General features: G+C 34.0%; 1 pseudogene; it reads left to right on the plus strand.

The window, feature by feature from the left end:
- The first annotated feature begins 711 nt into the window (after window positions 1–711).
- LOC110213295 (large ribosomal subunit protein eL13 pseudogene) lies at window positions 712–4,333 on the plus strand (annotated as a pseudogene).
- Window positions 4,334–15,481: the final 11,148 nt, after the last annotated feature.

A 15,481-nucleotide genomic window follows, 5' to 3' on the forward strand; every position in this document is an offset into this window, starting at 1 on the left:
ATCATTGAAGGGGAATAGAAGGAAGTATAAATATTTCTCAACTGTATGTAGTACCCTTTAAAAAATTCAACATATATTAGGACATTAATAGCTCATATGCAAAACCAGAAGAGCAGAAATGCCAATCACATGCAATAAAATTTTATTCAAGAAAGGATCATTTAAAAAAAGATCAGAATTAGTTGGAGATGAAGTAGCTTAATCCTAAAGAATTGGTGGTCAAGGATTAACAAAAATGATAAATGATTTAACTAAAGATAACAACAATAATGAGACAACATACCAAAATCTTGAAATACAACTAAAGCAGTCCTTAAAGGGAATATGTACATCTCTAAATTCTTTCATCAACAAAAGAACAGATCAATGTATGAGACATGTAACTTTAAAACAAACAAATTAAAAAACCCAATTAAAAAAATAAAAAAAGACCCTGAAAACCAAAGAAGAGATTAACAAAGTTCAAAGTAAAAATGAATTAATTAGAAACTAGGATCTATTTTTTTAAATGAAATACCAAATTCATTTTTATGAAGGGAAATTATTTTGCTAGTATCAAAAATGAATAAGATGAACTCACAAAATGAAGAAACAATAAAGCATAATATTTAAAACTATTTTGTCCAACTATATGCCAATGTGATCTACAACATAAACCAAATGTAGGGGTAGTTACACATACAAAAAGCCCCCAGAATAACATTATAAGAAATGGAGATTTTAGGCAATACAACCCCAGAAATACAATATGAGCAAGCCAAATCAGGTTCCGAAGAAAAAAAAAATGAGTACGGATGGATTTATCATCAGATTTTCTTAAATTTTAAAAGAATGGTTAATTCCAACATTACAGAAATTACTTGTGAAAAAAGTAAAATGAAGAGACCTAACAAATTATTTTTGTGATTAAATATTTTATGGTATTTAAGCCAAGAAAAATGAAAATAGAGAAAGAAATTTGTAGATCAATACCTATAATGGGCATGGATGCAAAAACTTAAATAAAATAATAAATTTTAAATAAAATAGAAACAAAGGGGCTATAGTAACATATCACATAGATGATAGATTATGGCCAATTTTGGAAAAATTATTATAATTTACCATAGTAATAATATGAATGACAAAATTAAAATGAATATATAAATTAATGTGGGATGGGGAAAAAAAGATTTTCATAAGACACAACATGTATTATGTCAAAAATGCTAGTATATTTGTTATTGTTTAGTCATTTGAATCATGTCTGACTTTGTGACTGCATTTGAGGTTTTCTTGGCAAAGGTGCTGGAGTTGTTTGCCATTTCCTTCTCCAGCTCATTTTAGAGATGAGGAAACTAAGACAAACAGGTTTAAGTGCCTTGCCTGGGGTCATTCAAGAAGTAAGTCTGAAGCTTGATTTGAACTCAGATCTTCTTGACTCCAGGACCATAGGAATAAATGGGTCCTTAATAAGATAAGCAGTATTTATCTAAACCCAAGAGCCACCATGTTAAATGAGATAAACCGGAGCTTTCTTCATCACTTAAACCTTTTCTCTATAGCAGACCTATTGAATTTAGATTTTGGATCCATTTCCAGATCTACCATTAATTGCACCAACACATTCTAATAGCAATACAATTTAAAATATCTATAGCTGATCCATCTTTTTTCCTCTCTAGGAAATATAGAAGACTGGATCTGAGACCCAGTTTTCAGGATGGCATGGTTCTGGAAGAACTGTATGAATAATTTTGCAGAAATTCCATTTTGTGCAATTTGCACATATGTGGAAGCACTATGAATGCATGTCATTTAAATTTCACAGATTATGGTTTTGAAGCTAAATCACATTTTAGAAAAGGCACATATAGTGGATTACAGGAATAGCAACTTTAAAAAAAAACATTTCTCTTCTGATCATTTAAAAAAGGACTTCTATAAAACCTTCCTCTTAACCTTGGTTTGGTAGAGATCTATCTATTTTAGAATATAATTTGGCATATTTTCTTTCTTTCCTTTTTTTAGATCATTCTGTTTTGACCTATAAGAACTTATACATTAAGTTTTGTGCATGCAGTTTGCTCTTATATTTATTTCACTGAAGTACTATCATATTCTTCTCATGTTGAAAGCATTTGAGGAACAGAAGTTAAATAAATATTCGAAGTGTGCTTCCCAGAATTCATGGTTATACTTACTGCACAGCCTTCCCATCTACCATTATTCCTGGTCTTTCTCTATCATGTTCCAGAAACCTCTTTATCCTAACTTCACTTCTAGAATTCACACACTGGAAGTACCCTCCACCGAAGGGTACACTGATAAACTTATGACAGCTGGATCTCTGAAAATAAAAGTACGCACAAGACTTTTAAGTTTGATATGCATCATTAAAATTTTCTCCATTGCTTTCTTAAGACTAGACAATTAACAAAGCAATGAATCAAGTTCTGATCTGTAGGATTTGTCAATTTCTGAGTTCTAAATATTAACACTGAAAACCTAATAGTAGGTTTACAGGTCAGCAGCCCATCCTTGCCTCAGCTCATGATGCCTCTCCCTCTGATTGACTAGTTACTCCTAGAACTTCCATTTTAAGGAGGAGACCCAGGCCAGCAATTTCTTTATTCCTCTCCAGCTATATTCCTGACTCTGTTGGTCTTTCTTCTCAATGCCCCCATGGAAGCATCTTTCTCCTCCTCTCTCCAGCTGTTTTTTTTTATGTGTTGTCCTCTCCCTTTAGATTGTAAGCAGAGACTATCTTTTACCTGCATGTGTATTCTCAAAGTTTAGCATAGTGTCTGGCACATAGTAGGCCCTTAATAAATGCTTATGGGCTTTCAGTATTATCTTAAAGATATTATATTATTGGATATATTTTAAAATAATAATCATATATATATCAGATTTCTATAAATTTCATAGAATTTTTACATTACCTCCAGATAATATTCTTTTTTTTTGTTCATAATCAGATTACAGAAAGAATCAGAGAATGTGTTCTCAACATGAGTCATAAAATTTTGTGTAGCTTTTGTCTTCTTGAAAACCTACAATAAAGAGAGCCTACTACATCCCTCGACAGCCCATGCTATTTGGGTATAGCTCTAATTGTCTGGAAGTTTTCCCTTAACCAAACCTTATTACAGTAATACAATCAAGTGATTTCTGTGCCCCACCCCAATCCCCCAACAAAAATAGTTACATCTAACAGCTAACCTTAACAACAATATATCTAGACTCTGATTTCTGGCCCATAGTGATAGTCTTGTGTCGGTTGTTACAGAAGAATTTTCTACAACAAAAAAAAAATCAGCACAAGGAATATAATTTCTTGTCTCGACTACATAAAAGTTATTTACTATAATGAAAAAAAGGGAAAACATCATGCTTGTATCTCATAGCATATGTACAAAAATTGATCCAGGGCCACTAGCCATTCTAGAACCTTCATATAGAATTCTTAGCCAACAAAGGAATGAAGAAACATAGGCTGTTTTCTTTATTTCCTTTCCTTTTTATGAAATAGTGGAAAAGTGTTGATTCTTATAGATAAAGGTGGGGGTGGGGGTGCAAAGATTTGTCAAAAAATTGATCTTCCTATCTTTAGTAATGTTGGCGAATATAAGTAATTTATGACAGTTATTTCTTTAAAAAACTTTAACATTGCCTTTATGATCGGCTGAAGTGCCTGTGAGGAGGGCTCTAAGCAGTCATAGAGCCCAGCCAAAATGGCATGATTCTGAAGCCCCATTTCCACAAAGACTGGCAAAGAAGAGTTACCACATGGTTTAACCATCCAGCCAGGAAGATCAGAAGGTGAAAAGCTCGTCAAGCAAAAGCATGTCAAATTGCTCCACATCCTGCATCTGGTCCTATTTGGCCCATCATGAGGTGCCCTGCCCAATACCATACCAAAATATGTGCTGGTAGAGGATTCAGCTGGGAAGAGCTTCGGGTGCCTGGTATCCATAAAAAAAGTGGCACGGATCATTCATATCTCTGTGGACCCTCATCGCTGAAATAAGTCTACAGAGTCTCTGCAGGCAAATTTTGTAGCGGCTGAAAGAATATCGTTCCAAACTGATCATCTTCCCAAAGAAACCATCTGCACCCAAGAAGGGAGATAGCTCTGCTGAAGAACTCAAGTTGGCAACCCAGCTTACAGTACCAGTTGCCCATCAGAAATGTCTACCAGAAAGAGAAAGCTGGAGTCATTACTGAACACGAGAAGAATTTCAAGGCATTTGCTAGTCTTCAAATGGCCTGGGCCAATGCTCGTCTCTTTGGAATCTAAGCAAAATGAGCCAAGGAGACTGCAGAGCAAGATGTGGAGAAGAAAAAGTAAACAATCTCTGAGAACTTTCAATAAAATAATACAAAATTTAAAAAAAATATATTAAAACTACACTAGTTCTAACCAGGCTCTGCCTATCCACTAGTCTTGTGTCCTTGAGTAAATCATATAATCACTCTGGATATCAGTTTTCTTGCTTCTAAAATGAAGAGATTTGCTACATGGAAGTAGTTCTTGCCCAGGAGAGGTAGAATAGTTTTAGGCAGTATTGAGGGATAAGGATAGGTGTGATTGTTTTTTAGACAAACACCCAGTGTACCCTCTCCTAAGCCTAGTGTTGGCCATTTTGAATAACTGTAGCCTCCCTATAGCCAGTATCCATGGCAGTTGCTTTTCAGGTGTCATTAAGAAAATTCTTATCCAATGATTCCCAGTTCATGTCTTGACTTCAAAAAGTTCCCCTTGAAAGGTAGAGTTAATGATGAGTAATACTCCTCCTCCTACCGCCCAAACACACACACTATTTTTCATGAGGCAGACATAATGGAATGGGGTATCAGTTATCTTGATCCATTATCTTTGCCACCTACTTCCTCTTTCAATTCATGTTTCTATTTTTGTTGAGGGTACCACCATCCCTTTAGTCATACCACCTAACTACCTATTAGTATGTGTGAAAACCTTCATGGAAATTTTGCTTTTTAGAAGAATTGATTACTTTTAATAAATAATATTATGATGTTGTTTCCTTTGTACAAATTAGAATAAAATATCCCTTTTTGTGTTTCATTAAAGGCCCTAGTTGGAGATTTGTTTCCTTTATGATTCATTCCTACTTGCTGTATTGTTGCAGTGAAAATGAGAAAAAAAATATACCGTAAAGTACATTTTCTTCTAGTTTCACATTTAAAGTAACAATGAAATTATGATTATCATATCATTACCTAACCTCAAAGTTATATTCTTTGCCCAGTGTTGACTCAGGGTGATAATTTTCTATTACAGAAAGAATATTTTATTCTGAGAGCAGAGTTGTTTTTCTTTGACCACTTCAATTTCTTTTAGCTCCTGTCCAGGCAGTCATTCCTTTTATTCCATTGACCTTTATCTTCAGAATAAGAATAGTCTCACACTAAGCAGGAGGGTTGAAAGCAAAGCAAGATCACAAATAGTAAGGTCAGGCATAGGCATTCTAGGATAACAGGTCACATTGAGGTTATATGATTGCATACAGGTGGCTCTCTCACTAATATTTTGTTATTCAGAATCCTCAGTAACTAAAAGTAGGATACTTCAAAAAACAAATCAGTTAAAGTACAAGTTATTTGGTTCTTTCTTAATAAGAAGAACCTTTATTGACATATGACTCTATGATTTATAGAATACTATTCTTAAACTATAATCAATTCAACAAGCATTTATTAGGTTCTTCAGGGTGTATGGGCTGCTGATCTACCTTTGGTATCTACCTGTCACCCAACTCTCACCTGTGGCTCCAAGAAGCTGTAGCATGGGCAGCAAAAACACTTCATTAAACCATCTCAGCAGACAGGCTAAACAAAGTTGAGGATAACCTACAGTCCTCAAAAAACCTCATCCATGGGGCAGCTAGGTTGCACAGTGAAACGAGCATCGGCCCTGGAGTCAGGAGGATCTGAGTTCAAATTCGGCCTTGGACATATAACATTCACTAGCTGTGTGACTCTGGGCAAGTCACTTAACCCCAATCACCTTACCAAAAGCAAAACAAAACAAAAACAAACAAACAAAAAACCCGTCATCCATTAAAGAGATGTCTACCTTAAGCATGGGAAGACTTCCCCTGGTAGAATGGGTAGATGAGAACAATTTTTTTCCAAAAGTCATGAAGATGGCTGAAGCAGGAACCATGGGGGCACTTAGAGATTGTTCAGATATTGAAGACACCAAGGTCATCCACTGCATCCCATGCCATCACCAGTCCTGTTGTTTTTTGTTTTGCCACTGGACTTTGATGACTTTGGAAGAGAATGAGTCTGATGACTTTGCAACTCTGCCTCATTTAAATCCAATTCATGTGCAAGTCAAGACATCACTCTCATGATATCATTTGTCCACTTTGAAAAATAAGGATAAACAACATTAAGGTGCTAATTATGTTCAAGGCACTGTAGTATTATTCAAACACAAAGGCAAAAATAAATCAATACCTCCCTGCCTCTTTCTTCAAGATGTTTGTATTTTACTAAGGGGATAAAACATATATAGAGAGGAGTGTAAACCTATTTCTCTCTCTCTCTCTCTCTCTCTCTCTCTCTCTCTCTCTCTCTGTCTCTCTCCATATATAAAGACATATACATAAATACACATATGAATACATGTATACCCATATCTTGTGTATGTATACATACAAATATAGTATATGCCTTCCATGTACAATATATGATGTATATATGTGTGTGTATACATATATGTGTATATTGTATATATGTGTACATACACACATACACACTGAGTAATATTGGTAGGGGAAACACTAAAAGTTGGGATATATAGCAATATGATATGTAAAAATCAATGTATCAGTAAATAAAAATAAGATATGATAATTCTTGACCTATAATCTACAAATAACCAAATGGATTTTTAAAATACTAAATTTAATTCAATTTGGCAAGTATCTATTTAGTGTCTGTTATGTACAGTACACTGTTCCAGATACTTGGTATGAAAGGGCAAAAAGTGACAAGTGCTTTGACCCTTAAAGAGCTTATACTCTAATAGAGAGATAGGTTATAAATACAGATATTGATAATCAAGCAAGATGGCAAATACATGGGAAAAAGTAAACAGAGAGACAGGAAGAATTGAAAGTAGGAAGGCAATTATACATGTATGTGTGTGTGTGTGTGTACATATATATGTATGTATGTATTCATACACTCATATTGCAAAGTCTATAATATAGATAAATGGGAGAATAGTGGTACCATAGCTAACATAGAGGAAATTTGTGAAGGAGTAATTGTAGGATGTGTGGAATGCACTGGATGTTTTAATTTTAATGTTCTAGGTGAAAATATATAGCAGGCAGTTGGAGATGAATCTTAGAGCACATGGGAGAGTGTATACACAGGTGGTAAAAATACATTTGGGAGTCATATCCATGGAGGTGGTAACTGAATCAAAGGGAATGGATGTAATGGAGTGTCCTTTATAATTCTACTTTTTTTTTTTCACTTTAGGCAGGCATCACCTCTACAATTCTCCCCCGTCCACTTTTCAATATCAAATGCAGTTTATGTAACAAAGTGAAAGTTTCTGCCCATGTTTCCTCCTTTTCCCTTTGTGTGCCCAGCCCTCACATGTATTATCCAAACCTATTAGTCAACCAAGTTTATATATTCAGTTTGTTTATATGAATCCCTGCTACATCTTATTCCTATAAAATTCAAACCTTAAAATATTAAGCTCCTACTATGTGCAAAGCATTGTGTTATCTACCTCTCTAAACTATTCGCTTAAGTATACTATATTTTGAGCTAAGAAAAATATCCAGAAACTATGGTCAAAGGACAATCAAACTGCATACTCTTTGATCCAGCAATACCACTACCAGGTCAGTATCCCAAAGAGATCATAAAAAAGGGGGAAAGGACCTACATATGCAGAAATATTTATAGTGGCTCGTTTTTGGGGAATTGGAAATTGAGGAGTTATCTATCAATTGGGGAATGGCTGAACAAATTGTGGTATGTGAATGCAGTGGGATATTATCATACAATAACAATGATGAGCAGGCAGATTTCAGGGGAAAAAAAAAACGTGAACTGGTGCTAAGTGAAGTGAGCAGAACCAGGAGAATACTGTACACAGTATATGCAACATTGTGCAATGATGAACCCTGAATATTTTTGCTCTTTTTAGCAATACAATGATCCAAGATAATTCCAAAGACTCCTGATGGAAAATGCTATCTACATCCAGAGAAAAAACTGATGGAGTCTATTGAAGACTGAAGCATACTATTTTAACTTTTTTCTTTTTTTTTTGTGGTTGTTTTCTTTTGGCCTGTTTTCTTCTTTCATGACATTACTAATATGGAAATACGTTTCACATGATTGCACATACATAACCTATACTAAATTGTGTACCGCCTTAGGAAGGGTATGATGAGAGAGGAAAGATGATAATTTGAAACTCAAACTTAAAAAAATTAATGTTAAAATTTGTCTTTACATGTAATTGGAAAAAATAAAATACTATTTAAAAAAAGAAAAATATCCAGAGGTACATTTTGAGTGACAACTACATTGGGGTAATGGGATTCATCTCTGACATGAAGGAATGCTCTTCTTTCCCTTGGGGACTCAGTTAAACTATCATGAGGAGAAAGCAAGGGCCTGGGGGGTTGGGGACAGACTTCATTTAATGAAGTTACCATATTGTGTGAAATCTTTAAGCATGCTCCAAAAGATTGGCAGTAAATAGTCCCTCATAAACAAGCTATGAAAGCAGAAAATGTGGCTTCTTTATTATAACATATGGAGATAATGTAACAAAATATGGGTAGTTAAGAAGTTACATTTTTGAAGCCTAAAGGAAATGATAATTCATGAAATAGACCAAAATTATCTTTCCTTGAGAAATAAATCCACAATAAGCTAGAGCAAGTAAGCTCTCTATCATCTCAAATATTCAAGATTTCTAGTATTCTAAGGTGAGTTCGTATTTTTTGTTACTTAATAGCATCACACTACAAAATGGCCAGGTTTTGGTAGTACAATATTTCTTCTATATATCAATATACTAAATATTTTTAGACAGATTTCCTGTTACTGTGAAGCAAATAGATTTTAATCATAATCTCTCTCTCTCTGTCTCCATCAAACACTAACAAAAATGATGCAAATGTCAAAAATGTCTTTGCATAAGTCTTAATTGTTCTGCCATTCTTTTTTAGTTAAAAAAACGGGATATAATGACAGAAAAACAAAAGAAAAGACAGAAGGGGTAGATAGCTAAAATCTGTGGTATCCACTGCCAAAAAGAATTATACATTTGATGTCTGGCAGACACAGTTTTCTGAAAATGATCAGTGGCTGCAGAAGGCTGGCTCTAACATATCCAATTGCACATTACACTTTCATTAAGTCTTCAAAAGGGCAACATCTTAAACTATGCTATTATGGAGGCATTTTTATCTTTGTTTTATTTTATACAAGGACTATCTAAATTTTCTCTTTTGAAAATGCCCTTTAAAATGACTATTACAATATAAGCCCACTTTTAACCTCTGACAAGAGGGAGATATAAACAATAAAATTGGGAAATGACTTCAGACAGATACATATCCCATGAAAAGTTTTATGATGCACTAAAAGGGAGCTTTCAGTCACTGGGTAGGATTTGCTTGATGATCCAGAAACAGTCCTTCGAGAAGATAGAACCTGAAAAGAAGAAAAGGGGGTGAACAGGATTCAGATTCCAGAGAGCTTTTGTGTCCCAAAGTAACTTCGTATATGCATCAAAATTCTGTGTGAGTCAATAATGAAGATGTACTTTGATCACTCCCTAAAAAATGGTGTCTGTTGTCATTGATATGACAATCTCCTCCAGCACTCCTTCACCTGTAATAGGTGCTCGGTATGCTTTGGTGGCCTGCTTGAATCTCCTTTTTATTACCAGACTTCTCTTCTCTTACTCTTTTACGTGTTTGTATCGCAAGTTATGCCACTAGTGTGTTGACAACAGGCCTGTCAAATGTTTAGATGACATGGGATTTGGAAAGGCGGCAAAGGAAATCACCTTAATTATTATGATGAAATGAAGGCCCAGATAGGGCTGGGTAATACGTTTTAGGAAGGACATTGAGGCACTGGAAAGCATTAAGAGGAGAGCAAGTAAGATATTGATGGGTTTTGCGATATTGAAGGCCATACAAGAATTTATCAAATCAGTTGGTATTAGCTGGGAGAAGAAGAGATTGAGGGAACACTAAATAGCAGATTTGAAGTTCTGTAATGTAGAAGAGGGAACCAACAAGTTCTGATTATTCATAAAGAAGAAAAATATATTAGGAGGTATAAAGAAGAAGAATTCTTAAAATAAGAAAGCTTCCTAATAGCTGCCTCAGGAAGTGGTGGATATCCCTTGCTTTAGAATTTCATCCAAAAGCTAGACAACTCATTTTTTCAGATATTGTAGAGGGAATTATTATATAAATGTGGGTTAAACTAGATGATTCCTGATCTTCCTTCCAAATGTGAAGTTTTGTACTTACGTAAAGACAGATATTCAGACCCAATCCTAAGAGGAGGTTTAGGTGGTAGGGAAGTTGAGAAGGGCCTAATTGTATCATTTGAAATATTTGTTGATGCATGTGAGAAGGGGAAGTTGCCCAATGCATAGATGATGACTGACCTTTTGAAGAGGAACCTGAAGTAAGAAGAAGTAGAGGTGTATGATAGTGTGGGTGGGGGAAGAAAGAAGCAAGAAAAAGACTTTGGGGTTGAGTGACTTGTAAAAGTGAATCCATGTACATAATTTGGGCCTAGGTTACATGGCCAATGATGGAGGAATAGATAATTTCTCCAATTTTTACAACTTTTGAAATCATGTGAAAATGGGAACTATATTTAAGAGATAAAGGAATTGCAGATGTCTCCATGGTTTAGGACACCAAGAACATAAATAAAGTAAAAATTCAATGAACTGACACAGGGAAGGCTAATCACTAACCCCTAACATGATGATTCAACACCCTCTGCCCTGCTGCACAACAGGCTGCACAGGCTTGAAACAGAAGGGAAAATAAAAGGATTTCTTTCTAAATGTACACAAGGAGATAAGTGTGAAAACAGAAGTCAAATAGAAATGATGGTAGACAAACAGGCCTGAAACATCATAGATTAATACTTACAACAAACTACCTTCAGATGAATGAATGTTTTGTGAAACTAAATATCAGAAAAGGAGGCCACATAAAAAAGAAAGGAAAGGAAGAATATAGAAAGGAAAATGTGATATACTCTAATCAGGTCAAAGGTTAATAACAAAGGGAAAATAATTCTCATAATTCTCTCAGGAAAAAGAGAACCTACAGGAGAATGGGCGCAGTGGCAAAAAGGACAGATTGAAACATGAGGAAAGAAATAGGGAAATCTTGTTTCAGTGGTGTGAGAGGAAGACACCTCTGAATACATCCATTGGGGAAAAGCGATATTCTAAAAAGGGAGATGGGATCCTTAAAATGGTTATAATACAGAAGCTATTTGGACTAGGGGATATCAAGTAAATCTTTTAAAATGTTAATTTCATGAGCAATACAGTCTTTATAAGGACCAATAGATAGAAGGACCATGATTCAAAGAATAAAAGTTGAGAATAGGAAAAATAGGAAGACAAATAATGAAGAGAATAAGGGAAATAAATCATTTTTCAAGTTCAGAAAATGAAATTTTAAAAAGCTGATGAACAAAAGAAGTTGAAGATGAAGAAGAGATGTTTCTTGTTTACTTAACTGACAGGAGAACAAAGATGGGGAAAATTAAGTAACTAGATAAAAGAATGAAAGAAAAAGAAATTAATAAGTTAAGCAAAGCCCCCAAACCAGATTAAGGGGTAACAAATAGAAGGCAGTTAAAAATGAAGGGAAGAGAGTTGTGGGAATAGGGCTACCTTAAAATAGATTAAGGTAAAACAACTGAACAAGTATAATACTGTGTTTCAGAGGAAGAGGGAAAAAAAATTTTAATTTTGAAAAAAAATCATTACAGACAAATGGAAGAAAATATAAACCTAATACATAACTTTAAATGTGAATGGATTAAATGACCCAATAATAAAGAAAATGAAAACAGATTAGATAAGAAAGCAAAACTCACAAGAAGAAACAAATATATTCTAAAAATGTACAGAATGAAAATGAATGGCTGGAAAACATACTATAAATCCAATGAATCAAAAAAAAAAAAGAGCTGCAATCATCATACCAGAGTAAAAATGTTAACAGCAGAAATAAGAATAAAGAAATAACATTATACTAAAAGTAATCACAGACAACAAACTAATATCAGTATTAATGTGCTGTAATTATCTTAGCATCTAAATTTATAAAATAAACATTAAGTATAAGAATAATTTATACAATATTAATAGCATTAACATATTAGTTAGAAATTCAATGTTCCTCTCTGTTTAAAAAAAATAACAGAAAGATAAAACAGAAAATACAGAATTGAACAAATTTTTGAGGAATATAGAACCAAAAGACTTCTGACATTTAAATGGTACTGCTAAATATATATATATATATATATATATATATATATATATATGTGTGTGTGTATATATATATATATATATGTATACACACACATGTATATGTGTGTGTATATATTCATATGCATATATAATATGTATATGTAAATGTATATGCATGTATTTTGCCACCATATGGAAGTTTTCTAAAAATTGATTAGATGTTAGAGCACAAAGGTGTGTACAAAAGTAAACTGCTAAAATAGTAAACAGATTCTTTACAGACTATAATAAAATAAAATAATCAATTTAAGAGTGCAAACAAAAGACACAAACCCAAATGAAGACTCAACAATGAAAAACTGACTAATGAGTTGATCAAAGAAGAAAATATAGAAACAATTTTTAATTATGAAAAAGAAAATAATGATGATGAAATGACACAACAATATTTCTGAGGTACAGCTAATGTAGTATTTCAGGGGAAATCATATCCTTTTAAACCTATATTAACAAAATAGAAAAAAAAGATTAATGAGCTAAATATTCTTATTTTAAAAAAAATAGAAAGCCAACAAATAAGGAAAGTGAAAGTATGCCTAAAATGATATTAAAAATTTGAAGAGAACAGATAAATAGGAAACTCAAAATCCTATAACAATAGTAAAAACTAAAAGCTGATTCTTTGCAAAGACAAATATAACTGACAGACTTCTTGTCAATCTTATTAAAAATAAGGGAATACAAAATCAAATCAAGCAAATAGCAAATAAAGGTGAAATCGTGACAAAACCAAAAGTAACAAAAAAATGATGAGAAGCTTCTATGCACTATCACATGCTAGTAAAACCCGGAATACAAAAGAAATATAGGAATACTTCAAAAAAAAATATCCAAAACTAACAAAAGACCTGGTCCAATCTCAGTAAAAGAAACAGAACTAATTGTAAAGAAGCTACCAAAAATGAAAGAAAAAGAAAAAGAAATTCCAGATTTGATGGATTCAAACATCAACAAAACTTTAAAAGAAAAATTAGTATAAATACTACCTATATTGTTTTCAAAAATTGAGAAAGTACCCTACTAGATACTTTTTATGAGATAATAGGTCCCTAATACCTAAATCAAAGAGAGATGAGACACAGGATAACTATACATCAATATTATTACTGAATTCAAAATTGTTAATAAAGTCTTCTCAGACTACAGTAATTCATCCAAGATAATATTCATCATTAGTAAGTTTGGATTTATACCAGGGATACAAGCATCATTCAACTTTAGAAAAACAATCAACACCATATTAAAAACAAATACATCCAAAACCATATGTCAATCTAAATACATGCAGGAAAAAAAAGCCTTGACGAAGTCTAAAATTCATTTATGCCAAAATTTCTACAAAGTATCAGCAATCTGACTTTTGATTTTATTATGAGTATAACCAAAAAGGATTTATGATTTCCCGGGTATTGGGGAAATCATCTATCATCTAGTGATGGAAAACTGTTATTTAGAAGACAAGCCTTTGAGCTTTGCTTGAAGTGGAGCCTCTACATATCCAATTTGTTGTTGTCTTGGCATCACTCTTCACAAATCTTCCTTACATGTCTGTTTGTTTTTCTACTTTCTCAGCTACCACCCTGGTATAAGCCTTCATCACCTCTTGCCTGGACTGTTACAAAAAAAAAAATGGTAATAAGTGTCTCTACCTCAATTCTCATTCCATTCCAAATTGCCAAAATAATTTTCTGAAACCAATTTTGACCATGTCACCTCCACTGAACAAACTCCAGTAGTTTTCTAATCTCTCTGTGATCAAATATACAAACCTCTTTGGCATTTAGAGCATGTCACAACTTGACCTGGTCTATTTGTACAGTCTTCTTACATTTTACTGACCTCTCCATAATCTCTGATCTAGCTACACTGGCTTACATGCCTTTCCCTTTCATAACACCTCTTTAGCACTTAGTTGTTTGATTCAATTCAATTCAGCAAACATACACACGTACTGTGAGCCAGGCCCTGTGTGTGCTAAGTGCTGAGGATACAAAAAAGAGGGAAAACGCTTTTCCCTCCACTCAAAGAGGCTATAATCATAATGAGGGAGAAAACATGCAAACAAATATACACAAAGCAAGCTATATAAAGGATAAATAGGACATAATTAAAGGAGGGAAAGCACTGGAATTAAGAGGTTTTAGGGAAGGTTTCTTGTAGAAGGTGGGATTTTTTTGGGACTTAAGGGAAGTCAGGGAGGTAAGTAGCCAGAGTGGATGAGGGAGAACATTACAAGAATGAAGGAAAGCTAAAGAAAATGCCCAGAGCAGAGAGATGGAGTATCTTGTTCATAGAAAGGCCAGGAGCCTAGTGTCACTGGATGGAAGATTGTATGTCAGGGAGTAAAGTGTAAGAAGACTGGAAAGGTAGGTAGGTTCCATCTCTGTGAAGGACTTTGAAGCCAAACACAGTATTTTTTCATTTCCTCCTAGAAGCAATAGGAAACCATTGAAATTTCTTGAGTAAGGGGATGACATCAGACCTGTGTTTTTCAGAAAATTGAGGAAAATGGGGAATAGATTTGAGTACAGAGAGTCTTGAGGCAGGCTATTGTAGTAATCAAGGGGTGAGTTGAGAGGTCTTGAACTATAGCAGTGGCCATGTCAGAGGAGTCAAGGGAGTATACTTGAAACTTGTTGCAAAAGTGAAATCAGTAGGCTATGACAACCACTTGGCTACAGTGGGGGTTGGGAGGAGGAGGGAAAGACGTGAGAGATAATAGTGAGGACTCCAGGATGAGTGAGCCTAAGGGACTAGAAGTATAGTGTTGTCCTCCACAGTAATAGGAAAGGTAGGAGGAAGAGCAGGTTTAGGGAGGAATGATAATGAGTTTTATTTGAACATATTGAGTTTAAGATGTCTACTGTACTTTCAGTTTGATATGTCTGAAAGACA

The sequence above is a fragment of the Phascolarctos cinereus genome, unplaced genomic scaffold (genome assembly GCF_003287225.1).
Source record: "Phascolarctos cinereus isolate Bilbo 61053 unplaced genomic scaffold, phaCin_HiC Scaffold_726;HRSCAF=1367, whole genome shotgun sequence".
Taxonomy (NCBI): Eukaryota; Metazoa; Chordata; class Mammalia; order Diprotodontia; family Phascolarctidae; genus Phascolarctos; species Phascolarctos cinereus.